Source organism: Suncus etruscus, chromosome 2 (genome assembly GCF_024139225.1).
Source record: "Suncus etruscus isolate mSunEtr1 chromosome 2, mSunEtr1.pri.cur, whole genome shotgun sequence".
NCBI classification, from domain to species: Eukaryota; Metazoa; Chordata; class Mammalia; order Eulipotyphla; family Soricidae; genus Suncus; species Suncus etruscus.
Window position 1 is genome coordinate 98940828 of NC_064849.1, and position 27806 is coordinate 98968633.

Sequence of the window (27806 nt, forward strand, 5' to 3'; positions counted from 1 at the left end):
GGAGAACACTGGCTTAAAGAGAAAACCAGGACAAATGTTATTCTTAATTTTTTTCTAACATCAAATGGTATAACTGATTGGAATTCTGATTTGATTTGTATGTGCTTTAGTATTAGCCAGATTTGGGAGTATTTTTTGATTATTTGTTCTAATCATTTATTATATTATTTTCTATCAATTTCTAACTTACTAACTTTTCTAAGAGATCATGGCAAATTTTTTCTTTTTTTAATTTCATCTAATTTAAAGCATTGGGATTATTATCTTAATTATTATTATTCATATTATTATTTATAGTTAAATTTTATTTATTTATTTATTTATTTATTTATCTTTGGTTTTGTGGTCATACCCGGTGATGCTCAGGGGTTACTCCTGGCTATGTTCTCAGAAATTTCTCCTAGCTGGGGAACCATATGGGACGCTGGGGGATCGAACCGCAGTCCGTCCTAGGCTAGCATGTTCTAGGCAGATACCTTACCTCTAGCACCACCACTCTGGCCCCTAAAACTTCAATGTTTTAAGTACTAAAAGTACTTGGAATGCTAAAAGACAATTTTTTAGAAGTACAAATTAGCTCCACTGGCTACTGCTAGAATGCCCACCTTGTGGCCATTCTGAGCCTTGGCTCTAGTTCTAGCTCTTCCTGCTAGCCCTGTGCTTTTCTGGTTGCACATGCTATATGCCAGTGCCCAGCTCCATTTATCCTGTTGCCGGATGCAGTCAGTTTTACAAATGAAATTATATACTTTAACCAAATGAGTCTGGCTTGGTGATTGGCCCTACGCATGGTCTACAATCTGCACCAGACTTATGAAAAGTTTGGTGAATCTGGCACCATCTTTCAAGAAGTGTGGACTGTCTTAAAAACTCCAGAGAGAAACCATCAGGATCTCAGACATTCCATCTGTTGTGGGCTTCCAGAAAAGGCCACCCTCAACTGGCATGGATCAAAAGCTCATTTCCAAACTATTCAAGTCATGTTGTGACTAGAAGTTGAACTCTGGTGCAAAGCATGAAAACTGAAATGCTAATTGTACTGACTTTGGAATAAATAGCTCTACTCTGTTGTACATGGACTATGGACTCTATGATATAGGAAAAAAATATCTGGTAAATAGTATTTCTATCAGAAAAAAAATGTATTCTGTTAGAAAATTTCCCTTTTCTTAACTTTTCTTTTGTGGTTGTTGTTGTTTTGGGGCCCTACTGGCGGTACTCAGTTGTTACCCCTGGCTTTTACTCAGAAATTATTCTTTTTTTTTTTTTTTTTGGTTTTTGGGCCACACCCGTTTGACGCTCAGGGGTTACTCCTGGCTATGTGCTCAGAAATTGCCCCTGGCTTGGGGGGACCATATGGGACGCCGGAAGATCGAAACGCGGTCCTTCCTTGGCTAGCGCTTGCAAGGCAGACACCTTACCTCCAGCGCCACCTACCCGGCCCCCAGAAATTATTCTTGGCAGTATTCAGGGGAACAAGAGTATGAGATACTGAGGGTAGAACTCAGGTAAGCCACATACAAGACATAGGCCCTTCCTGCTTTTCTATTGTTCTTGCCCCCTAAGGCAAATTTCTTTATGCCACTTGTATGGCTTTGGAATAAATATAATTTTAATTTTAAAAACATGAGGAAGAAAATAACATCATGTTCATTTTTGGAGAAAAAACATGAACTAATATCCAACTTTCTTATCCATACTAAAAGATTTGTAAATTCTAAGATGGGATCCTTCTGCTTCCTCTTGCTGGCTTTAGGAGGAATAAACTTTCAATTAGAATCTCAGTGCTAAAGCCTGAGAATTTTCCATCCCAGATTTTTAAAGAATCATAAAGCAGCTTGAAAGAAAGTCTCACTCACTCACCCTGAAACCTCCACTGAAAAATAAATAATTGAAACCATAGCTAAGCATGATTAATGAAGATACATTATAATAATTTATTATACTGTTTTTGGAGGGCTGTTTTTCCTCCATTTTTTCTCATCTGTCTCCTCTATTACCTCTCCCACTACTCTGGAGACTAAGCAAAATGCAGATGTTAAGAACATAAAGATATCAAAGAGTTAGTTTTGGCTGAGTGAACAGTGACCACATTATAGATCTCAGATTTTCCCTCCTTTCATGTGGCTTTTTTGTAGGTTGGACAATAAATTTACTAGTATGAAGTTATTACACATTTGATCCAAATGTGCTGCAGTGGATAAAAGGGAGTAACTGTGGATAGGTCTGCAGGGAACTTATAGATCAGATTCATGTAAGGCTGGCTGGCCCCTGAATTAAGATGAAACCTCAAATTTGACAAACAGACTTCTTAAGACATTTGGCAATTTCCTAAGATTAATAGCAGAAAGTCATCGTTTTTGCTAATAGGCAATGTTCCGCCTAATTATTCAACCATATTAGCACATAGATTTTGAAGTAGGAAGCCATATAAAGTAACAATATGCTTAATTGGTGCTGGTGCTATTTTCCTAAATATGTCTATAACTAGGCGTTGAGGTATTGCCTTCATAACATTAAAAAAATCTGACTATATCACCTGCTTTTTGCATCAATGTAACTCTAGTGTGTAAGGTGTTTTGGTCATAGAGTGTCTAAATTCATCCTAAAACACTGCACTGAAGTGGGGTTTCTTGTTAGAATTGTTCAAGTGTAGCAAATAAGAGCTTTGACATGTTTATTTTAAAAGAGGGGATTAAAATTAATGTTTCTCAACTTTCAACATACCTGAAGAGTTTGAAATTTTTTCATGCTTTCACTGCAGCCTATGCCATTTAAATTAGAATTTTAGGGCACTCAGCCTAGTCCTCAGTTCTTTTTTGGCTTTCTAGATAATTTGAATGTGCTGCCAAATTTGAGGTTACTCATTTAGAAAATTGGTCTTTTATGATGAAAAGAGCAAGGACTTTAGAATCAACTAATTCCTTTATTGTATTTCATTTCTAGCACTTTATTTATTCATTCCAAAATATCTGAACACTAAATAATATAATGCCTAAAACACACTGATCATTAATCCTATAACAATTATTATTAAAAACTGTCAACTATTAAAATGCCATTTTACTGATACTATGTACATATAGAAAATAATAATTTAATGAGATTGCATTTTAAGGTTGTATTCAAGGTTGTATGTATGACAGAACTATGTAGATATCCCACCTTTGAGCCTTTGTACCCTTAGGCGATTGTTGTTGTTTCTGTTGTTTGTCATGGTGATTTACAGTCTTGTGAATGATAGTGCTTCAGGCATACCACAGTTCAGCACCACACCCTCCACCCCTGTCAACTTCCCTCTAACATTATCTCAGGATACTGCCCCCAACCCCCTGCCTTGATAAGCTCAGTTCTATAGACCAAATCACAGGTTCTGTTGCCTTTGACCATTTGTTATTTTTTTGCTTTGTTTCTTTATATTCCAGATATGAAAAAGGATTATTCTACACTTATCCTGCTCCATTGATTGGCTTCACTCAGCATTATTTCTTCCAGTTTCATCTATGTAACAGCAATTGCATGATTTCATTTTTTTATATAGACAAGTAGTATTCCATATACCTATAAATCATCTGTATGACTTTTTAAAGAAAGATTATGTTTATTTCTCCAAATTCCACTTTGGATCATGTGCATATTATCTTTATCAAAGCATAAAAATAGTGTCTTTATTGACACATGGTAAAATCAAAGTTTTGTGAGCAGAGAAATAAGTTTCTATGAGCGTGATGAACTCTCCATGATACAACCTATTTTCTGAAATAAAGGTAAAAATGCTGTATGGCTTTAATCTGATGACATCTGAGAGGCAATTAGTTTATAGATAAGACATTGACCAAAAGTTACAAACCCAGAAGGAGGTATGTATTTATTCATGAATATCTGAAAGTTCACCTATATGCAAAAGTGTATAGTTATGTAAAGAAAGAGAAGCTATTTCTACTCAAGGAAACCAATCTAGTAGAGTTTATTCTTTGGTTCATCTAGCCTCTTTCTGTAGGCATTTTCCTAAAGGATTGTCAGTAGACAGATCTTGTGGGTGGTTTGCCATACTGAACTTTGAGTCGAAGACCTCAGCTCCAAGACTCTCATCTTCCATCATGCCAGCAGACGGTACAGTCCATCAACGCCTAATTACTTCCTACTAGTTTGAACCCACATTCTGGTTAGGTACCAGAATCAACTTCAGAAGAAGCTGGAAAAAGGATGTCTGGAATTGGGAATCTAAATATGCGGACTAGTTTTGGGGAGGTGATTGATCAGACTAACATTTGTTATTCTGAGTGCTTACAGAAGACAATTTTGAGAAAGAGAGTTTTGCTGACCTCATGGCACCCAATTCTTGTAGTCCACTGAAATTGCTGCCCTGGCTGGTTTTTTCTTCTCCAATTACTTTTAAGGAGAAGTTAAGATGGAAACTAGTTTATTAAAAGAATGTAGTGCTTATAACTATTAATAGGCTATACTTGTAACTACATTGTCCCAAACTGCATTTGTAATTAAAGCAGCCACAAAGCTGAATCCATAAGTCATTTAAACTAACTAAGGAGAAAAATCTTAATTTTTACTTGCTTCTACTAATGGTTTTTGAAGACAGAAAATACTTTTTAAAATGTGGACAAATACCAGAGTGTACACAGATAGTAACTTAAATTGTAATATAGAACATGGTGATCGAATAGCTAGCTGAGATTCAGACTAAAATTAACATGAACTGTTTCCTTCTCCTATGTAAAGGAAATCAATACTAACAAATTTAATATTCTTATTGATCTTTGCAAATCCCACAAAATACAGACAAAAATAAAAGCCATGCAAATCCATCTAATAGCAGAGGAAGAAAAGTATTGATAAACAAATAAAAACTTTCTCCTTAAGTTCCTAGAGAAGAAATATACTGGTTTCCCATAGAGGGTCTGACTAGTGTTCTTCCCATATCTATTATCTTATTAAAATTATGCTTAACACCATAGTTTGGTTTAGAAATTGAACTGAACTTTATTTTGTCATCTTGAGAAGAGATCTGGTTCATAATCATATCAAGTACATATATTTTGATTTATATCAATATAGATGTATCTTCCAGTAAAACTAAGCCATAAGACATAATGGAAATATATATATATATATATATATATATATATACTTAAAATAATCTTAAACTTAATAATGTAAAGAATAAAGTCTTTTTTTTGTTTTGAAAACTGATACTGATGATCTACAAATATTGCTGATTTTGAGGCTTCAGTTCCATGGAGTAGAAGATATTGAAAAAGAAAGGAGTTGAAAATGTTCATATGTTGTATCACTCTATACTTAGTATATGCACATATTAGAAATTTAGAATAATTTCTAATTATGGATAATATTTCCTATCTTAGCAAAAACAAGGCAAGAGCTGATCAAAGGCAAAAAATAAAACAACTAAACACTATACTGTTTCCCATCCTCAATCAAATATGTTTAAGGATATATCTCTTTGTCAAAAAGATCATCGTTTTTCTCTGATAAACACACAATTTTACATTTTCTTAATAAATTTGTTCTGAGTCTTAGAGTTTTTAGCCTATACATTCTTATTTTTTTACTATTTTTATTTGCAATAGGGCAAAGATTGAATATTTATCCATTTACTATATAAATACAATACATTTTCCAGTAAGATATTTTTTTTCCAAAATAGATTGCCTAATTTATTTTCTAATGGAGGAACACATATCAGAGGCTCATTCCAACCAAGTGAGTTTAATAACATACTCCTCTTGGTATTTAATATAAACTATCTTTTAAAGACCATAGTTTGGGGCAATGGAGAATAATGTTCTGATGTGCCTCAAAGCAGAATGTAAGTCAATGGACATATTTTCTCTGAAAATTTTGGGAAACATTTTTAGTAAAGTTAATAAAATATTGCCTCAAACTGATAATTTGAGATAATATTTTTATTTTACTTTATTTGAAGAGGAACCTCTTACGTGATGCTCAACTGACCCAGGGGCACACCAGTTTAGTCAAGGTTGCTATGCTACTACAACCCCAAATTGCCTGGGACCACCAGGGTAACACCATTGATGTGAAGGACTCCAGAGTCACAGCCCTTGCCCAATGCTCTGGCGTCTTCAGGATGACAGGACAAGATGCTCATAGGCTAAGCTGTGCTGGTAATTGAAGGTAGATTGGCTGTGATCCCTGTAATATCACCTGACCCAGAGACAACTTATTTAATGGTTGATTATGTATGTCAATCTTTGTTTTCCCTCTGAATTTTATTGTATCTTGTTATACTTAGATTTATATATAATAATGTTTATTTTATCTAAATATAATATACTTGATTATATTTATATTTTATTTTGTAAATAATTTCACTCTCATACAACACTGGTTTAGCTAATTTAGACTGCACTTGGCCGATGGTGGTTTGATTCCTGGCATCCCATATGTTCCCCTGAGCCTGCTAGGAGCAATTTCTGAGTGCAGAGCAAAAAATAACCCCTGAACTTCACCAGGTATGACTCAAAAAACAAAAAAAGAAAAGAAATTAAGACTAAACCCTTTTCTAAAACACTTTTGTTTTCTCATGACAGCAGTTCCAGTCATTCTAGCCCTGTTACCTTAGAGATACTCAATTATTCCTAATATTCCCTAACAAAAACTTCACTAGCAGATTGATCCAATTTGCTTGAATTTTTTTCTTTTTTCTGTGTGATGATCTAGGTTATTATGGAGCAGTGTCTGAGAAAGCACTAGAACTAGTGAGTCAGGCCCAGATTTCTACCATAAATTTTTTTTACTTTTTTCTGGTAGGGGTTATGTGTATAGCTTCTTAAGGGGTGAAAGCAAAATATGACTAACCCAAGGATATAACACATCTTGGGAAGCCAGCTACCCCTGCCCATCATTGCATATTCATTGCTCCCTCATTTCAGGAGAGAAAAGCAAGTCACACCTTATATGTAAGCTGTAAATGTGCTTTCTTTGGTCACTTATGAGAGCATGCTCTGGATTTTAACATGTTGTTCTTAGACTTTTAGGGTGAGACGTTTTAGAATCATCTAATAATCTGGTTCACTTCCAGTGTAATCATATAATTAAAGTATAAAAATTAATGAAGGAACATGGAAAGTATAAATATTAATACATAACATTTATTAAATGTCAACACTGCCCTAGGAATTGAACAAAGCACAAAATTAGAACTCTTGCCAGTTAGCTTAGCTTAGGTGTGCCAAACTTTTAATCATTTAAAAATTTTTATAAATTGACATAGGAAGTCCTTTTATAATCACTGTAAAAAAAAAGCTAAAAGGTGTTGTTAATCCCTTTAGCCAAAATACATGCTTGTTTTGTTCATTTTTTATTGTCATAACTTGATGTGTATCCTGTAAATAACATTATAATTTAACAACTCTATATACCTTAGCATGATCCCTACCAAAAGTTCTCATTTCCAACACCAATGCCACCACCACAGAATTTACCCCTTTCTATCCATTTCATCCAGACCAATATCTTTCTCTGATAACCACCAATTTGTTCTTTGTCTCTAAGAGTTTTGTTTTATTTTATTTGCTTTGTTTCTTAAGTTATAGATATAACTGACATCATGCAATATTTGTCTTTCTCATCTGGCATTTCACTTAGTATAATTCCTTTAAGGATTACCCACTAATGATTTAATATACTTGCTAGAAGAATTACTTCCATTGTGTTGAGCATACTATATATGCTATATAGTATATGTATATATATATATTATATACTATAATAACAGAATATTCCTATCAACTTAAAATGAAGGGGTTGAGGAAGAACCTGGATAATCATAGGAGGGTAATATTTTTATTATTATTATAATATTATTATGTTTAGAGCCATCTAAAGGAGAATTTGTGGTTTGCCCTCCTGTGTCTTTGGCTACTATCTATTTCCTAGTCAAAGCAGATTGTGAGCATTGGTTTAGTTTTGATTTTTGTGCCGTTTTATTAGCCAAAGCAAGAGGAACAGTAACAGTGTTTGCATAAATTGTATTTCCAATGTGTTATCCTATTTTTCTTTTTCATTTATTTTTGTTTCATTCCAGGGCTTACTCCTGGTTTTGTGCCCAGGAATCACTCCTGGTGAGGCTTAGGGAACCGTTTTAGATACTAGGGATCAAACCTGGTTCAACCAGGCCCAAGGAAGTTTTCTATCAACTGGATTATTTCACCAATACCTCTCTTTTTGATTTGTGATCAACTTAACCAAATAAATATAAAACAAGGAGAAGAAAGATTAACTGAAGAAATAAGCAATCTCCATGTGCATCCTGGTTTAATCCACAGTCACTCACTCACTCACATTTTTTGAAAAATATTTCTAGAGGTCGCTCCAGAGGTGGAGAGTTTGTGCCATGCCAGGCACTGCCCATCAGTGTAGATATGACTGTTCAGTGCTTGAATACATCCAGTGGTGCTGGAAGTGGCAGGGTGGCACCGTGCCATAATAAAGTGAAAGTTCTAGCACTCAAGGCTGGTGCTTTACTATTGGTCCCTAGTTCCAGCCAACCATTTATGGTATTTTCCAGTGTATAAGACGACTTTTGAAACAAAAAAAAGTCAACCGAAAATCGGGGGTCGTCTTATAATATGCCGAGTATATCCTGAAAAATGTTTCAATATGCAGCTAAACGAAAATTGTCTGAATATTGCCACAAAACGAATTTTCCAACTCGATCCTGCACCAATCACTGCAAAGCTGCTCAGACTGCCTCTCTAACTCAGCCAATCCAAGCAGGCTTTTTATGCATGCAAATTAGACAATGTTCTGGACCCTAATCTACATTGTAAAAAGCCTGCTCAGATTGGCCAGAGTCAGAGAGGAAGTCTATGACAGTATAACCTTTGAACCTTTGCTTGTTGTAATTGGCTCACTGTAGTACATACAGTTGCATCACAGGAACCTTCTGTCTTATACAGCGAATATAGGCCTAAACCTATGTTTTAACTGTATAATTAGGGGGTCATCTTATATGCCCCGTCATCTTATACGCCGGAAAATACGGTAATCTTCCTTCTTTGCAACTTGATCACTGCTCTCACCACTCCAAAGAGACTGTTCTTACAAAGATCTCTCATTACCAAACTGGGGGCTTTTATTCATTCCTTGTTTTTATAAAAATATAAATAGCAGAATTATCCCTCTCACCCTTATTTTATTAATTTCTCTCTGTAAGGCTTTTACAGACTACTGTCTCTTAGGGTCTCATAGTTTCTTTTTTACATATTTATCTTTTCCCACTTCATAATAAAAGCATTACATACATTGTAAGTAATTTTGATATCTTTTATTTATTTCCAAAGACTTGTTGATTATTGGACTCACTGAGGTTTAATCCACTACTTCTGTGATTTCCACTCTGGTCACCCCTTTATCCCTCTGCCCCAGTCACTCTGATCTTTCTATCATTCTTTTCAGTGATCAAGCTGACCCTTATGAGTGAGGCCTTTATAAATCACTTCCTGTAAAATCATTATTCTTACTATCCATATTTACATTTTTGTGTTATGGGTTTTAATTCTTAATACAATTGGATATAGTTGTTTGTTTTTTATATCTCCTTGTCATCTGCCTCCTTATTCTATAACATATGCTTTATAAAAGCAAGGATATTGCTCTGTTTTATTCACTACTGTATTCTCAAAATTTAGAATTGTGACTGGTATGGAGTCAGCAAGAAGCAACAATTTGTTACAGGCATTAAGGGGTTAGCAGACTAGAGGGACCCAAAGCTCTTGATGGCTCAAAATTTTTTATATATGGAATTATCATCTATCTCATGTGGAAGATGTTTCAGTAGGGTATTTCATAGGTTTCTTTGCAGACCAGGACACGATTTTATATGTGGATGTGAGTTATGATGACACTTAGGGGACTAAGTAACCTTTCTTCTCTAGTGACAGTGCTGGAGAAGACAGAAATATAAGATAACTCTGAATTTGACTGTCTCCAGTGTGTTTTCTCAAAAAAAAAAACAAAACCCTAACATATGAAAAATAAAGCATTTCTATTCCAACTTCATAATAATATTAAGCTCATCTGAATCAACTTGTGTCATAAACAATTTATTTGAATCATATTGATATAGACAAGAACAACTGATTGAGAAAGTCTGCAATGTAATAAGATTTTTAAATTCTGTGGTCTTGCCATGTTATTTTTTACAATAACCAAATGATCTGCCACTACAAATCAAAAATGTTCTGATTTTGATTTTTTAAAATATATTCATTTTGGGCTCTTCATAAGACCAGAATTTGTTCTCCCCATTATCTTTTATGTCCTTAGGCCCATAAATTCCACTAAATTAAAAATATCTTCATAAAAATATTCTGTCAAAGTGTTTCTGTTAACAAAACTAAGTTGGTTTTTTTTTTCACACCCCTGAAAATTTGTCACTATAAAAATCAGAACTCTCTGAAGTCTGGTTAATTCACAGAACATTAGCTTGTTTTCAAGAAAGTAAATATCATAGTGAGTTCAAAGTAAAATTTCGGGCACAAGAGTATATAGCCATTTCAGAAAAGGCTTTAATTTAAAATACTTCCCTTAAGGAACATTTGTCTAGACATGTCCTTGCCTTGTGTGAAATTAATAGCTTAAAAAGAACTTTGAATGGTTCCAAATGCAAACTTCAAAATTGCTGAATAACTTAATAAGGATACGTTTCATTCCTGGTTTACCAAATATGGTTTTTACAATGCTTCCAACAGTCATGATGGTTTTTAGGATGGAGAAAGCCTCATTATTTAATTGTATCAACTCTTAGAGGAAAGCAGCAAATAGTCTTTAAAATACTAGCTGCACACATTATCTGCTTAGTATTGGAAAAATAAGTTCATGAAAGTATCCTCAGAGATCCTTTATAGAGTCAGGAAAGGTTTTCTCATATAGTAAAAGTCCAAAGTAAAGGTCAGTGCTTCTCATGTGTTAGCAACAAGAGCTGTTTGAGCAAGTTCTTCTGAGCAAGAAGTATGTGATATAACAGCAGGATCTTTGAAGTAGACCCACAAACTTAACAGAGGTAGTGTCTCTGTGTCTGTACACACAGCATCTGTGTTTTATATACTCTTGGCTAATTTTTCTTATTTATTCCTCAAAAAACAACCTGATATATATGTATAGTCATCAATTCAGTCATCAATTGAATCTTATGATAAAAGTTAGAATTTGACCTTGAACTTAAAACTGTTCAATTAGTATACTTTTATGGGACACTCAGGAATCTAACCAATTATCTGAGGAAAAATAATATTTATAGTTCCCTGGTCAAAAAATAATGTCCAGGCTATCATATATTCTATTATTTTATTATATTTCTTCAGACTTCCTATAAAATTCTTTCAATCATCTATACATATTATGTAACAAATTGCTCCACAATTTAGTGGCAGACAATGATCATTTGTTATGCTCAGAGAGTCTAATTTTTGACCAAAAATGATGAACTTAGAATGACTTTTGCTCATCATGTCTGGAAATCAGCTGTAAGACTGAGGAACAGAATTTTTAGAATTCTACATTATTGCAAATCTATATTTGCTTATATTTTTGAACTTAGGGCTTAGACTCAAGGTAGGCCATTCATGAACCATCTCCAGGTGATTCCCTGTTATGTGATACTTGAGATCTAAGTGCAAGACCCACACAAGTGAAGAAGTATGGTGCTATAACTCCTGTCCACCTGACCTTGGAATTCATAGTGTTACTTCTGCTGCATTATAATTATAATGAAGATAATGACATAGTTAAGGGAAGAAAATTAAATTTCAGATCAAAGGGAGAGAAATGTCATGTGGAGAATTTTATGGAGATGCTTTAAAATGCCGTTGGTGCCCTTCTCTGGTTTTTTGGTATGTTTCTGTTTAGCACATGACTTCTCCTCAAAGAAATGGCTTTAGTCAAGCCCCTTTGCTTCCAAACCAGAAGTGTCTTGGAGTAGAGTTGACATTGGTTTTTTTCCCACATGCTCAAAAACAGCTCATACCTAGTACGTAAGGATTAAACTGAACCTACTCTTCACAGAATTTTACTTAAAAACACACTCTTGATTGATTTTTCCTCCCTGTCTTCTAAGAGTGCTTCATTAGTAACACTTTCATCTTAGTCATTCATGAGATAAGTATTTGCCATAATCTTCTGCCGCAGATCTTAATCTATGGTTGAGATTACAAGCATACTACAGAAGGATTCTGACTCCTAAGAGTAGTGAATTTAATAATAGGGATTACAGATATTATCTGTAGGCATAGCACAAAAAAATAGATATAAGTGGACTTATTAAGCAGAGTTTATTTGAGGGAAGGCATGACAAAGATGGAGAATGTAAACACAGTGAGGGAATTGGAACAAAGAAAGAGGGAAATAGAAGAGAGATAAGGATAGAAAGAAAGGTGAGAAGGTGGCAGGGTGTTCTCCCAGAATTCACTACATCTACAAATCATAATATGGTTGGTGCATTTGGGTTTCCTGCAAAAGCAGAAATGAAGAAGAATTTTCTCACAAGTTTGTGCAGGATGCTAAATCTTGACCAGCATGTATTCTGGAATGAAAACAACAGATCTATTAGATGTTTGTCAGGGATTTACCAAGGTCACAGGGAGGCCACTGGACATTCCTGGTTCTGACCTTGGGAGTTTGACACACTCTTCAAGGGTCAGGGCAGTCTCCAGTGACATCTGGATTACATTTGCTTTTTCCCAGAAGGGATGAGAGGAAAATGCTGTGTCATCTCTGGAGTTTACACAAAGTGACCAGGCATAATGGCAAATTTTCTAATTTGCTTAAAGAACACAAATTCGTCAGGATGGCTCTTAAGACAGTGGTCATCAGCAGTGAAAATCTAAAGCAACTCACCATTTTCATGATTTGTAGTACAATGAATGAGTTTTTTAGAGTTTCTAGAACCATTTCATTGCTAAATGTGGTATAGACCACAACGAAGTAGTATAAACTAAAACATTTTATTCGTGTACTTTTAGAAATATTTTAGGAAGCTGGTTAGGGTCTTTTTCCAATTTTTAACATAATTCTTAATTATAGTTAAGGTAACATGGTATACTAGTGTTAGTACTTATGCTTTTAATGCAATTCACCATCACCAAAGTATTTATGACCCTCTACCACTGCCCCTATGCCCCTCTACTCCACTTCTTTATCCCTGTCTCCCTTCACTAGTTGATAAACTGAAATTTGTAATCTATCTGTGCCCAATTTTTCAATAAAATTTACATATTACTTGCCTATGATTCTAAAACAAACCCCATAGTCTATAAACCTCAACTTCTGTACTTCATATTTTTAAGAGATGGGTTAAAGAACAAATTTCATTCAATATATGCTAAATAAAAATCGAATAATTTTATATTTAAGTGTCTATTTAATTTAATATGTATAATTCTGCATATATTGCATACTAGAAATAAATATACAACCATTTGAAATGTAGCAAATATTGTTCAAGATATTTATGATATAGGAATTATAGAGTTTCTGTCTTTAAGAATATTGGGGTGTATTGAACTGTTGCCTAAAGCAATACTTAAAGAAGCAATTTGAAAATGTATTCATTATCTAGCAAACATCAGAGGGTAAAGTATTCAATTTAAGGTAAGTGATTTATTTTTCATTTGCTGGCCAGCTGGAAAAAAATGAGTAAAATTTCTTATTGAAGATAGCATATGCTATTTAATTATTATAAAAGGGGATATAACATAACATATTAATCTATTTAATTATTTTATCATAACTAATGAAATCTTTTCTACTGAGATTCTGTAAAGTAACATTGTATCAATTTGAAATCTGAACTTCAGAAAAAGAATAAAATGGCATGTTTATTTATTTATTTATTATTTATTTTTGCTTTTTGGGCCACACCTGGAAGCACACATTTCTGGCTCTGTGCGCAGAAATCACTTCTGGTAGGCACAGGAGACCATATGGAATGCTGGGATTCGAACCACTGTTGGTCCTGAGTTGGCTGCTTGCAAGGCAAACCTACTGCTGTGCTATCTATCTCTCTGATAGATAGATATCTCTCTGCTGTCTAGAAATATGTTCCAGGTAGTAGTAACAAAACAGGAAGCTTTCAGGGTTGTGACAATTAATGGGATAATTGAACAGTGGGATTAAATTGGACTAGGGAGTTTTAGTAGAAAGAGATGACAAGAATGAATCTGAAAAGCAAGCAGGCACACTGTATTTTTTAAGCCTTGACTATATTGCCAAAACGTATTTCATTTCAAACTAAGAAACAGAAAGTTAATGACAAATGTAAGTCACAGAACCCCAACCCTATTTCCATTTCAGAACAATCACATTAGCCATGATGTGGAGTATGGTCACAAAGGAGACTTGAATCTGAATACCCAGGGTTTTCATAATGAACAGTAACATTAGCCTAATACCACTGAAGAAAAAAGTAGTGTGTAAAAGTTTTCAACAAAGATTTGAGACACAAAGTTAACAAGACTTTTAAATTTGAAATGAAGGGAAAGGACAGAAAGATTAAAGAGTTACTCCAATTTACTTGTCAAAATTGGTCAAATTTACCTGTGATAAACATGAATTAGATAAATAAAAATTTACAATTAGATTCTCAGAATTAACTTAAATACTTCCTCTTGAAATTATCCTATAAAATATATTTTTCTTTTATTTTCTTCCCTTGTGCTCAAAAGTAGTGATGTCACATTGTATTTCTTAGGATCTCTTAACCATTAATTTTGCATTTTGACTATAGATTCCAAGAATTGATATTACTGACTCATATAAGAATTTTATAAAGATTATGTTAAAATTATTTTTTTCATTTCAGACACAAAAGAGAGAAGAGCTGGAAGTTACAGCTCACCTCATGAAGCTCACCACAAACAGAGATGAGTTTAGTTAGAGAAATAACTACATCGCAAACTATCCTAACAATGAGAATGTATGAGGGAAATAGAAAGCCTGTCTAGAGTACAGGCGGGGGTTGGGTGGGGAGGAGGGAGATTTGGGACATTGGTGATGGAATGTTGCACTGGTGATGGGTGGTGTTCTTTACATGACTGAAACCCAAACACAATCATGTATGTAATCAAGGTGTTTAAATAAAATATATAAAAAATTATTTTTTTTGAAATCCCTGTCTTTCTATAAATGTTGAAATAGGAAATTTCAACTCACCATCACTACAAGAATGGCTAGATTTGGGATCTATGCCATACACATTGGCATGAGATCATATTCAGTGCTGTTTTGATTTGCTTTTCTTAATCTCGAGTGACAATCATCAGTTTTTCATATGTTTGTTGGCCATTTTTATGTCTTCTTTAGGAAATGTCTGTCTTTTCTCTGTTTTTCAATGGAGTCCTTAGACATTTTTTCTTTTTAGTTTTGAAACTTTCTTATAGATCTTGTATATACATTTTTATCTGATATATCATGCACAAACAGAAAAATTGGCTTCATTTAGTATAAGTTTCTTCCTTTAAGAAGCATATGAATGTATATAGATAATATACATATATATGGTTTCTAAAAATGTCCATGGTAAAAATAAAAATATTAAATTTATTAGGTTGATTATATAGTCTATGTATTTGTTATCTTTACCATATGTGTGTATATTTATATATGGATATATATCATATATATTGATATATGGTTATTATATATCCATATATTATATATGAATACATCAAAGAGTACTAATAGCTATGAGACCTGGACAATGATCATTAAGCAGATTATATAGATACAAAAATTGTTTATAAATTTTGCAATTGTGTGCAGAAATCCTGATTCTAACCCATCAAAATCCATGGTCAGTGAGGTCAGCAGGGTAGTACAGAATTATGTATGAACACATTTGCTGATTTTGACATCACCATGCATCTATTATCTAATGATGCTTCTGGAAAATAAAGTTTCCTTTGAATGGAGAACCTTAGTTCTTAGGTCTACTTACTGGGCACCTCTGTTATTTTGTTCCATATAAATCCTCTCTTATATGCATATTTAAGAAAAAGGTCCCTTCTGGGCCCGGAGTGGTAGCACAGCAGTAGGGCATTTGCCTTGCTCATGGCTGACCCAGGACAGACACAGATTCAATTTCCGGCATCTCATGTGATTCTTCTAGCCTGCTAGGAGCAAATTTCTTTTTATTTTTTCAGCCCCTCTCCCCAGGAGCTGATTTCTAAGTGCAGAGCTAGGAGTAAATCCTGAACTCTGCTGAGTGTGGCCCAAAAATAAATAAAATAAATTAAAATTAGAAAATGTCCCTTCTTCTGCATCTGTTTTGAATAGAGAAAATCCTGGGATGTTAGAATAAGTTAAAGCTAAATTGCTGCAATTCCATCGTATATTTTATACCTGCCATTTCCATTGTTTACACATACTAATTTTCTCTGAACCTTAACTATCACCTGAGGACTTGACAACTTACTTGGTTTGGTGATTCAGAACTGACTAGATAATTTACAGGATCCAGAAAAAAATAAATTATTAGATTCCTTAAAATAGCTAAAAAATTTAAGACAGTGATAGCAGAGCATTCAACCAACAATGAACATCAAATGGGATCCTTCATGACTTTATAGACCAAATGTCCATAAAGATAATTCTGTTTGTAAAATTTTATTTTATCTAAACACTAATTAAAAAAGAATTTGCAACTTTTTCTAACTGGAGCTGAATGCATGCCAACTTGTTTCATGATGATGCATTAAAAATGACTAAACTGGTCATAGGCATTATATTAATAGTGAGAATTGTGCCATTCAAAATAGTAAAGTTGAGTTTAGAATTCACTAGGTCATAAAACTGAGAGATTACAAATTAAAACATCTTTTAAGAGCAATGCCACTTGAATTGCATTATTTTCAACTATATCTTGTTAATTCTTACAGGTATTTGTGATTTTTGAAAAGAAAATATGTTGAAAATATGTAATTATACAAATGCATTATGTATGATCAGAGTTAAAATTTAGCATTTAAGTTTTAGTGTTCTAGAAGAGTTGGCAGCATGTGAAAATATTTGAATAAATGTAAAAAAAGAAAATATATCATTTATCTTAAAAGAAAAGTAATTGGGGTCGGAGAGATAGCATGGAGGTAGTGAGTTGGCCTTGCATGCAAAAGGATGGTGGTTCGAATCTCGACATCCCATATGGTTCCCTAAGCCTGCCAGGAACAATTTCTGAGCATAGAGCCAGGAGGAACCTCTGATCACTGCTGGGTGTGACCAGAAAAAAAAAAAAAGAAAGTAATTTTATTGATGCACTGATGGTTGGGGGTGAAAGAGTTAAGAAGTAATAATGAGCTTTGTAGGGGTGTGCGAAAGGGCAGAATCTGTTGGGGCAAAAGGTCGGTCTTGGTGTCTAACAAGTTAAGAACTGAGGGTAAAGAGAGTTAATTAAGGAGAAGATAATGAATCCGGATTGGAAGATGAGGGAGTAGAAGGGGCTCTGGTGTGGGGGAGGGAAAATATATCAGAGGAGCTATATACATTGTATAGCTGAATTGTTTATGGATTAGGCTTGGCAATCAGAGAGAACCACTGTATAGAAAGTCACATCTACATATACACTGATTTTAGGGACCTATTTGAATGTTATCCTCCAAATCTAGAGCATTCCATTTTTTTTAAAGAAACAATCAAGAATTAAGAACATTTTGGGGCAAAGTTAAAAAGTATATATGTCTTGCGGATGCATTTGCATCTGCGTGCTTTTGAAAATGAATAATAGTAAGAAAAGAGCCCCTGAATGGGGTCCAGTATGCATATGACATGGATTTGTTTTCCTAACCCTCCCCCCAGGGCCCAATTTACCAGGCCCGGCCCTGAAGACCAGTCTGGCATGGGGGGATCTCAGTCTTCTGGACTAAGTGATCAGCCCAGTGTGCCTATGGTTAGCTGTCCTGCCCAGAGTCCCCAACATACCAGTGGAAGACACCCAGAAGTCCTGGCATGTGGAGTCTTCTGAGTGCAGCTCCTGCCTCTGTAGTTTGTGTAAGCATATGAGAGGGGTTTCTCTCCCCCACCCACCCCCCCAGGGCCCGATTTACCAGGCCCAGCCCTGAAGACCAGTCTGGCGTGGGGGGATTTCAGTCCCCTGGACTAAGTGGTCAGCCCAGGGGGCCTATGGCTAGCTGTCCTGCCCAGAGCCCCCAACATACCAGTGGATGACACCCAGAAGTCCTGGCATGTGGAGTCTTCTGAGTGCAGCCCCTGCCTCTGTAGTTTGTGTATGCATAGGGCAGGGGTTTCTCTCCCCCACCCAACCCCCAGGAAAGATATATTATTAAAAATTCTTGCTGTAGCAAGGTTTGTCATAACTGTTATTCTGTTAAATATTAACAATTTCTAGTATGAATTACACTGTAATAAAATTTGTTTGGTTAAATGTCTTTTAATCTTATCTATCTGCCTATTTTGTTTTAACTTTAATATTATGCTATTTAGTTTTGGTTCAAGAGTTTCATAAGAAACATACATGCTTACCACTGAGCAATATCTTCAAACACTAATCCATTTTAAATTAACTAATAATTGCCTTGGAAGAAGTATTATTAAGGGAGTGTAGAAAGTGTGCTGAAGTTCTACTTTCTTAACCACCCATGTTTGTTGACATTGTTGCGGTCTGGGGGTTACTGTTTCTCAAATTTCTGTCATTCTAAAATTTCTGTAGTACTAGGAATATAAGGCAAATGCAGAAACTAATAAATTTCACTGAGAAATAGTAGTTGATCTGATAACTGACAATATTAGCAAATATCTGCAAGATATTCAGAAAAAAATGGTATAAGGAGAGGGAAGAGAAACCAACACAGGACCAGGGTTTCAAAAGGGTGAATTTCCAGTTTCTAGAACAGACCTGCAATGACTAGAAAACAGTAGAGATCAGTGACCTGATGCTGTAAGACTAAGTGGCAGATTTCATTCTCTGAGAGCAATTGTAGAAACAAATTTCTGAGAGGCCTTAGGTTCACTTTTTTTGGAGCTAGCCTTTATGAGCCCCTCAGTATGAAAGAAAGTATCAACATGATTCTATTGTCTGAATGAAATGCCAACAGGGATCAGTTGTTGAGAGAGGAAAGACAGAGTAAACACAATTCTCAGAATTAGTTTAGTATCTCAGAAACTGACCAGCCAATTCATGTACAACTGTGAAAGGATTCAGTAGATTTTGATTCTAGATAACCTTAGTCTTGACCCAGATTATAACTGCATCAACAGCTCTTTTATAGAAGTTATTGAACATTCACTCACAGGAAATAACCTTGACTCTTTGCTCTTAGGCTAGAAAGAAGTTTTATTCAAGGTGTCCATAAAATGTCCTTGGCATAAGTTTTCCAGTTCAATTTTCAGCATATTAGCAAAAGGTCCTGAAGTTATTTCATATTTTCATGGCACCTGGCTCATTCATTCTCACTCTCTCCTTTCTATCTCTTATAACTGCATATTGAACCTTTAATTTAAAATTTTCCTTTTTAGGGGGAGAGGGACTTCCAATCATAGGGAACCTGGATTACTTCAAGTCATACTTGACCCCGTACTGTTTGGCATTAGGGATCACCAGAATCACCCTGGAGGGGTTTAGGGGGACATATAATGCCAGGTATCTAACCCCTGGCCTTCAGCCCTTTGAATTATCCACCCACCTTACCTATCAATATTCTGTTTAGGAACTAAATATCAAACTTGACCTAGTAGTTCAAGTTAGATGGAATTACATGAATCTGAGGAAAGTTGATCACAAATGTTCTAGACTTTAGTTCTATAATAGCACTAGTTTAGAATGGAGCCAAAAGGCATTTTTCCCCTCTCCAACAACACCCTAACTGTTGGATGAAGGAGGTTGTACATTATGTACTGTGAAGGGGTTTGTACATTGTGTGATGTAACTCAATCATGAACAACTTTGTAACTGTGGGAAAAGAACCCCCAGATGCATTATGAACAACTTTGTAACCATGATGTTTAAATAAAATAATTAGAAGAACATAATAGTTTCAAGTATGTTTTGTATTAAATCCTTACTTTAGGATAGATCACAAAATATAGATCAGGAACAGGGATAAAGGAGAGAAAAAGAGGGAGATGGAGAGGGATAGGGAGAAGAAGAAGTTTGTTTGGGGCAAACAAACTCAAAGGACGTATAGGTAATTAAGAAGAGAGTGAGCGTTGGAAGATGGTAAAGTGAGTAGGACACACAGCCCACAGGTATCCCTATTTTAATCCCAGGACCCCACGGTCTCCTAAGCCTTGCTAAGATAGATGCCTGAGTTCAGAGTTAGGAGTAAAGCCCTAAATACATTTTGGTGTGTCCTCCCCCCTCCCCACAAAACTACAGTGATTGAGCCACAGAAAGTAAATGTCGGTAGATTTCTTCAAATGATTAATGTATACTTGTAAATTCAGATCTACAGTATTCTAGGAGCTTGGGGAAAGAAGAATAAATTGAATTTAGGGATGATTGCAGAACATGTAAACATATGGCGTGAAGGAAAAAAATACAAACCTAATATCATCAGGAGGATAAGGAAAGGTTTCTCTGGGGAGAGAAAACAGTATTTACAAAGGCCCTGAGATAGAAGAGAGCCTGGAGTTTTTCAGTGTTGAAAGACTTAAGCAAGACAAGATAAGGGCCGTCTCCAAGGACCAAACACTGGGTCAAGAGGAAAACATTCCATTCCCTCCTGGGTCTGCCATACGTGATCGTCACATGTTGTTGACCTTCCACAGAATACTATCGATCATTCTATCATAAGTAATAACAGAAAGCCTGTCCTGGTAACCCCAAAAGATCCCTCTAGGTCATTTAAGGGAAAAGGAGAATATCGTGTTTTGACAGGAAAAATTCCTTGCTGAGCAAAGGAACTAGGAGAGAATGTGAGATATGCCTTCATGTTTCTCTCTTGCCTTCATTCCTGCTACTCATGCGAAGTGTTTCCTCTCTTTAGATTCTATTTCCCCACTCTGAAAAGCTTTCCCTTTTGCCCCTCTCCTTTTGTCTATCTGTCTTTTTCCCTTTTCTTTTCCCTTTTGGTTCATATCATGATAACAGAAAATGTAGAACCTGCAATTTGGGGTCTGATACTAAAGTAGTTTGACTTAAAATCTTATTTTTGCCCAAATATTTCCAAAGTAGTTGGAGTGCTATCAAACCACAGTGGCTCTCAGCTGTGTTTCCTTCTAGCATTTCCCCTAGGTTTTCCCAGTACAGGATTCAGTAATTAGATAGTATTTGAGGTGAAAAAAAAGTGCAAAACTAGAATCATTGGAGAATAATTATGATTCTGGTGCTGAAGGCCCGGGGTAAAGAGGCTCAACTGCTGAACTACGGGGTTGCGGGGCCATGTCATTCCTAAAGGGACATTCAGCAAGTAGACCCAAAGGAAATGTTTTGGCAATGGCCAAAATTGAGACTGTTATTAACCTTAAGATTGGGTTCTGACTTTGTCAAGTGGTCTTGACTAAAAGAATCCATTCTGATGGAAAACAAAAACAAGACTGACTCAGTTTGAAATGATATTCATTTTGCCTACTGTCTTCCCCATCCCAAACACTTCTAACTTGAGTGAGCATTTAAGGGGTTTAGTTGACAGTAAGTAATCTTATATTCCTTTAACAACTTTTCTGTAAAGAGCCTTAAGGAAGTACAAACCTGTTAGGAGTAGTGTCCTGGCTGCTTATAACTCAGCCAGAAACTGAAATTCAGTCATTAAGAAAGTAAAAAATATTTTTTCTTATAATATGCTTTCAATATATTTTTTGAAAAATAATGAAAGGAATTAAATTATCCTAAAAGAATAGTTCTAATAAGTATACAGAGATTATTATAAATTAAAACTACATTATATAATAATATCCAAGTGATAGTATTCATTAATTCACAATAAACGGAATCTCCATCCTACCACTAGTGCCACATTCCCTCCATTGATGTCCTCAGGATCCCTCCCATCCCTCAGTTGACAGGCATTTTTTAAAGTTTTGTTATAGTAGATCAGACCTAGTATATGGCAGCTGGGTTCTGGCAGGGAACAGATACTCTACAAGCCTAGGAGGAAGTTAACAGAGTGGAAAGGGGGGAGGGAATCAATGAAAAAGTAGTAATTAAGTCAGTAATTACTGGTAGTAATTAATTGTCACTATCACTCTAAGACCCCAAGGAATAGAAAATTTAGTGAAACCTGGCATATTCCTCTTCATACACTGTCCAAAACTGAGTTGTTTGTCTTGTAATAACTAAATCATAACATCAAAAACCTAAAATTCTCCTTTGAAAATCCAATATTAAGTCAAGCCAGACCTCCACTCAAAATGCTTTATAGCCTCCCATTTTACTCAAGTTGAAGAAAGTAAAATTCTTACAGTGATCTGTAAATGACAAAATTATGTCAGCCATCTTCTTACTTTCAGACATAGTTTGTGATTACTTCCCTTTCTTTTATTCATTGTGCTAATACGAGGCTCCTTAAGGTGTTTAAAACAAATCAGTTCTACTTTCATCTTGTATCTGTTTCAATGTCAATATATTTTTATTTTTATGTATTTTAAATTTTTTATTTTATTTTATTGAAACCATTGTCATTTACAAAGTCCTTCATAGTTGGGTACCAGACATACAATGAATCAAGACCAATCCCATCACCAGTGTCTATTCCACCATGGTTTCAGAGTGTATCCCAACCACCACCCTTTGCTCCCCAGTCTGCCAGAATAACAGGCCCATTTACAGTTTAGATTGTTAGAGTTTGAGTCTCTTGATTCCATTGTGACTGGTTTGGATATTTGGTTCTGTCTTTTTTTTTTCTCTGCCAATGCACCTAAGACTGCTTGGCCCCATCTTTTCATATGTGCGTTTCTCCTCCTCCACTCAGTTTCTTTCCTTGTCCTCACTATATTCTGATGCCAATGTTGTTCAAGACAACTACCATTTGGACCGTGGCATATTTCCATGCCGTTATTCTTAATACCACATAACTGATATTATTCTGTATTTATCTTTCTTCTGGCTTTCTTCATTATCTTCCATTCCCCCCATGTTGATGCAAATTGCATGTTTTTTTATGTTGTTTATTTTAATGAGATTTCTCAGTTGACTTCATATTAAAATGTAAATCCTACTTCATCCTCCTCAATTTCAATACTCCCTATTTCATTTTCTCAAAACTTGGACAGATATTAAATTTTAATTGTTTTATAGTTCAAAAAATATTTTAATGTAGTTTAGCTTTTTGTTTTTGACTTATAATTTGAATTAAAAAATATAGTGTTTGGGGGCCGGGCGGTGGCGCTGGAGGTAAGGTGCCTGCCTTACCTGCGCTAGCCTAGGAGACGGACTGCGGTTCGATCCCCCGGCGTCCCATATGGTCCCCCAAGCCAGGAGCGACTTCTGAGCGCATATAGCCAGGAGTAACCCCTGAGCGTCACCGGGTGTGGCCCAAAAACCAAAAAAAAAAAAAAATAGTGTTTGTCCTTCTCCATAAAGTTTATTTCACTAAATATGTACTCTCTAGGCTCCTGTTGCAAGTGACAGGATTTCATTTTTTCTTTTTTGGATTTAGCCCATATCCAGCAGTGTTCATCCAGCAGTGTTTTTAGGGCTCACTCCTAGTTCTAGTGGGTACCATATGAGATTCAGGGCACAGAATTCAGGTAGGCTGAGTGCAAGAAGAAAGCACTACCTACTGTACTATATTGCTCCATGCCCTGTCTTTAGCTTTTAAAAATATTTAGAGGACCATAAAGATAATACAGGCTTTATGTTCTTGCCTTGAATGTTGTCGGTCAAGGTTTGATTTTCAGTAATTGTCCTGAGTACAGAGCCATATATAGTCACTGTGCACTGATTTTTTTGGTCTAATCCCCTTTTTACCCCCCAAATTTCAGTTTGCTAGATATTTCATATATATTATTTTTATCTTCTTTGGAAGAGTTAGGTTTCTAGGTCTCTGATTTTACAAATAGTGGTGCAATATACAGGAGAATACATGTATCTCTTCAAATTGGTATTTTTATTTTTCATGCAAATAGCCTGAAATGGAATAATTGAATAGTATGGAAGTTCTTTTAAAATTATATTTGTATGCAAATGTGTATTCACAAATCTATCATCTATCTGGCCTGTCTACATATCTATTTGGCATTTATCTATCTATCTATCTATCTATCATCTATCTATCTATCTATCTATCTATCTATCTATCTATCTATCTATCTATCTATCTATCTATCTATGTTTTGGCCACACTCAGCTGTCCTCAGGGATTAATCCTAGCTTTCTGTTCTAAAATCATTTATGCCAAGGTTCAGGGAATCACCTGGGGTGCAGGAGATTGAATGTGAGTCTGGCTTGTACAAGGCAATTAGTCATGTGGTCTGTATTAGTCCTGAATTTGTGTAGTCTGGAGGAATTATTCTGTTTTTCTCCAACCTGTGAATAGCACTCCAGTTCCTCTGTATTCACCTAGATCGAGGATTTGCCTCACCACACCATTTCAAATCTCTCTGCCCAGGATTCAAGGTTGGCTCTGCAGTCCTGCTGTCTTTCTGTTCATTCTCAGATCTCAGTCTCAGGCATTTCTCTTCACTTCCCTGCTGTCCAATCAATTGTGAATCTCTTCAGTATCCTCTTTTTGTCTGTATTGGTGCCTGAGATGCAAAGCATATCTCAATCTCATTCTGAACAATCAGTATTGGGTCCCTCTCTCTAATTGTCAGTTGTTTCTCTTGGGAGTAAAGAAAAGATCCTCTTCCATCATCATCTGAATCTAGTCTAACACATATTCTGTTTTATTCATTTATTTGGTTAGAGTTTATAATGTGCTTTCTATTGCTCACAGATCTAACCACACACACTGGCAGATAAAACTACAGACTCAGGAACATGAGGGGACATGAAAAATTGCCAAAGATTTCATTGTTTGAATGAAACTTACTTTTTTTTATTTCTTTACAATACTTGGCATGGAGCTAAATAAATGTTCTCTTCCTAAAACTAGAAGAGCTTTAAGTACAACCAAAGTTGGCTAGCAATGAGGTATTTGCACCTGACTTTTGAACCATTTCAATAGAAAAAAATTTAAAGGGGGGGTATTAGAACAATAATTTATTACACAGAGGTAGGCTATTTGCCTTGCATGTGGCCAACCCAGATTCAATTCCCAGCATCCCATAGGGTCCCATAGGGTCCCTTGAACTCTGCCAGGAGCAATTGTTGAGTGCACAGACAGATTACCCCCTGGGCATTTCCAAGTGAAGCATAAAAACAAACAGAAGTTAAAGGGTTTCTAAAGACCATATTGGAAGCTGTAAGAATAACAGAGAAGTATTTGTCACAATAATAATAATAACAACAATATGATCAACAGATTATTTGAAATCACTCAGTATCAGAATTGATGCTGAGAACAAACTATAATTTAGGACTACAGAAATCTGAGTAAAAGCTATAAAGAAAATACAAAGGATTCCTAGAAGTTGATCTATAGAAAAATATTCTATTTTTTTGATACATGCATTTGTTCAAATCAAAGGAAACCCCAAATGTAGTTTCTATTCTCATTCTTAATAGTTTCCTATATAAGATCATCAAATTTAAAGTATATAAAAAACCTAATATAGAGATTACAACCAGAAAGATGATTAAATTGCTTAATTTTTTTAATTTTCTAATCTTTTCTTTGTAATTTTTGCTGAGTGAATGTGAAAATAGTTGCTTAATTCCAACAGAATGAAAAACCTGAAAAGAAATAAAGAGCCATTGACAGTTTCCTTATGCAAAGAATGTTAGACTCATATTCAAAGGCATTTACCAAACTATGTGATTTAAGGCCTCAAAGGATTTTAAAGTGAAAAAAAAATTTTTCCTATAAGCTTACTGATAACTAAGTCCTGCATTCCACAAGCCAACTCTTGTATGTAAGGATTTAATCCTGATTAACCGAAAATATCCCCTGGGTGAGGTCTTCCACCAGTTATTTATTACTTTGAATTAAAAAAGAATATGAGAATAGGTTTTTCCAAGGATATATTCAATAAATGTGAAGATTTTAAGAAATTTGTGCTTCAGAAAACAAAGACTCAGGCATAATATTTCATTGATCTCATAGATTTGGCCTAAATTTATTTTCTCTATAGCTTAAAAGAAAAACAATTTCTCTTCTTCAAATAGAAATAAGTTTTTTTGTGTGAGTTTATTTCAGAGACTCATATCAGGTTTTATATATCTGGAAAAGGGGTAGAGATACATATGGAAATGGTAACTAAAAAAAACATAGAATTCCTTAGAGAGCCTTTTTTTTATTTCTTACAGACTCTTGTAACTATTTATGTCTTTAAAATAAATTTAATAGAATGGAATACACTAAGAGAATTAAATGAATGGTGGTAAATAAAGTACCACTAATTGGTCATGAATAGAGCCTTAAAACATTCCTAAGCAAAATTGACATAAATAACTAAAATTAAAAACTAACAACTCCCACATAGTTTCATTTTTTAGTCATTTAAATCAATCTAATGAAAGCTAATTCAAATTAAAATGTTCACTCCTGGGCTGAAGACATAACATAAGAATTAACACACTTTCCTTCCATATACAGCTCCAGTTTGACTCCTCTCTGCCTGAGTCTCAGGCTCCAAATCACAGGATTATCTCTGAGCACAGAGCTAGAAATAGTCCACAAGTTCCACCAGGTGGTCCAATTGAATGTTCTCCCCACCACTATCAAAATAAAAAGTGTGTCTATTATTCTCATCATCATTATCTAAGCAACAAAATAAACAATGGAATACTTGATCACCACAAAATTTGAATTATAATAAAAGAATAATGAGAAAACATAATAAAATGTAGGGTTACAGAAACACTCTTCTCTGAAACTAAATTATAGAAATAAAATGCTAAACAAAAAAATAGAAATTAGACTCTAATAAGAAAAGGTATGTAGCTGTGTATACTAAGTTTTAGGGCATAACTAAGGTAAAAATATTTGAGAATAAAATTTTTTTTTCTTTTTTTTTTTTTCTTTTTTTTCTTTTTTTTTGGTTTTTGGGCCACACCCGGCGGTGCTCAGGGGTTACTCCTGGCTGTCTGCTCAGAAATAGCTCCTGGCAGGCACGGGGGACCATATGGGACACCGGGATTCGAACCAACCACCTTTGGTCTGGATCGGCTGCTTGCAAGGCAAACACCGCTGTGCTATCTCTCTGGGCCTGAGAATAGAATTTTTTAACTTATTACCTTTTCCCCCAAACACCCCATATACACATTCATTCTCACACCAACACAAAATAACAAGCAAAAGTTCTACCTTGGGGAAGAAAGTGACTTAAAAAAAAAAAAAAAACTCCAAAAACTTTGTTGATAACCCAAGACAGAGAGAAGACTGAAGAGAAGGTGAAGGAAAGGCCAGAATAACTATGGTTCTGATTTAGAGAACAATGAGAAGGAAGAATGATCCAAAACTAAGCATCTATAACAAAAATAAAAGATGACAAAAATGCCACTATTCAAACCTCTGCTTACTTTTCCATGGTAGCTAAAAAGTGTCACAATTATTGGAAAAGTCTTTAAATTTGAGTATTTCTGCAACATAACCACATCTGAGAGGAAACTAAAATAAATTCCGGTGACTGGTGAGTTATGTAGTGATTGCTTTCTTTTCATCAAAGACAGTCCAGCTAAACTAGCATTATAACTTTATAAAGGAGGAATGATCCAAATATCTTGTGGATTGGAAGGGACCCTAGGTCGAGTAAAAGCACAT

General features: G+C 35.0%; 1 pseudogene; it reads left to right on the forward strand.

Annotated features, from left to right (window-relative positions):
• Positions 1 to 788: 788 nt before the first annotated feature.
• LOC126001818 (phosducin-like protein 3) overlaps positions 789 to 27806 on the forward strand; it is a 36016-nt pseudogene continuing 8998 nt past the window's right edge.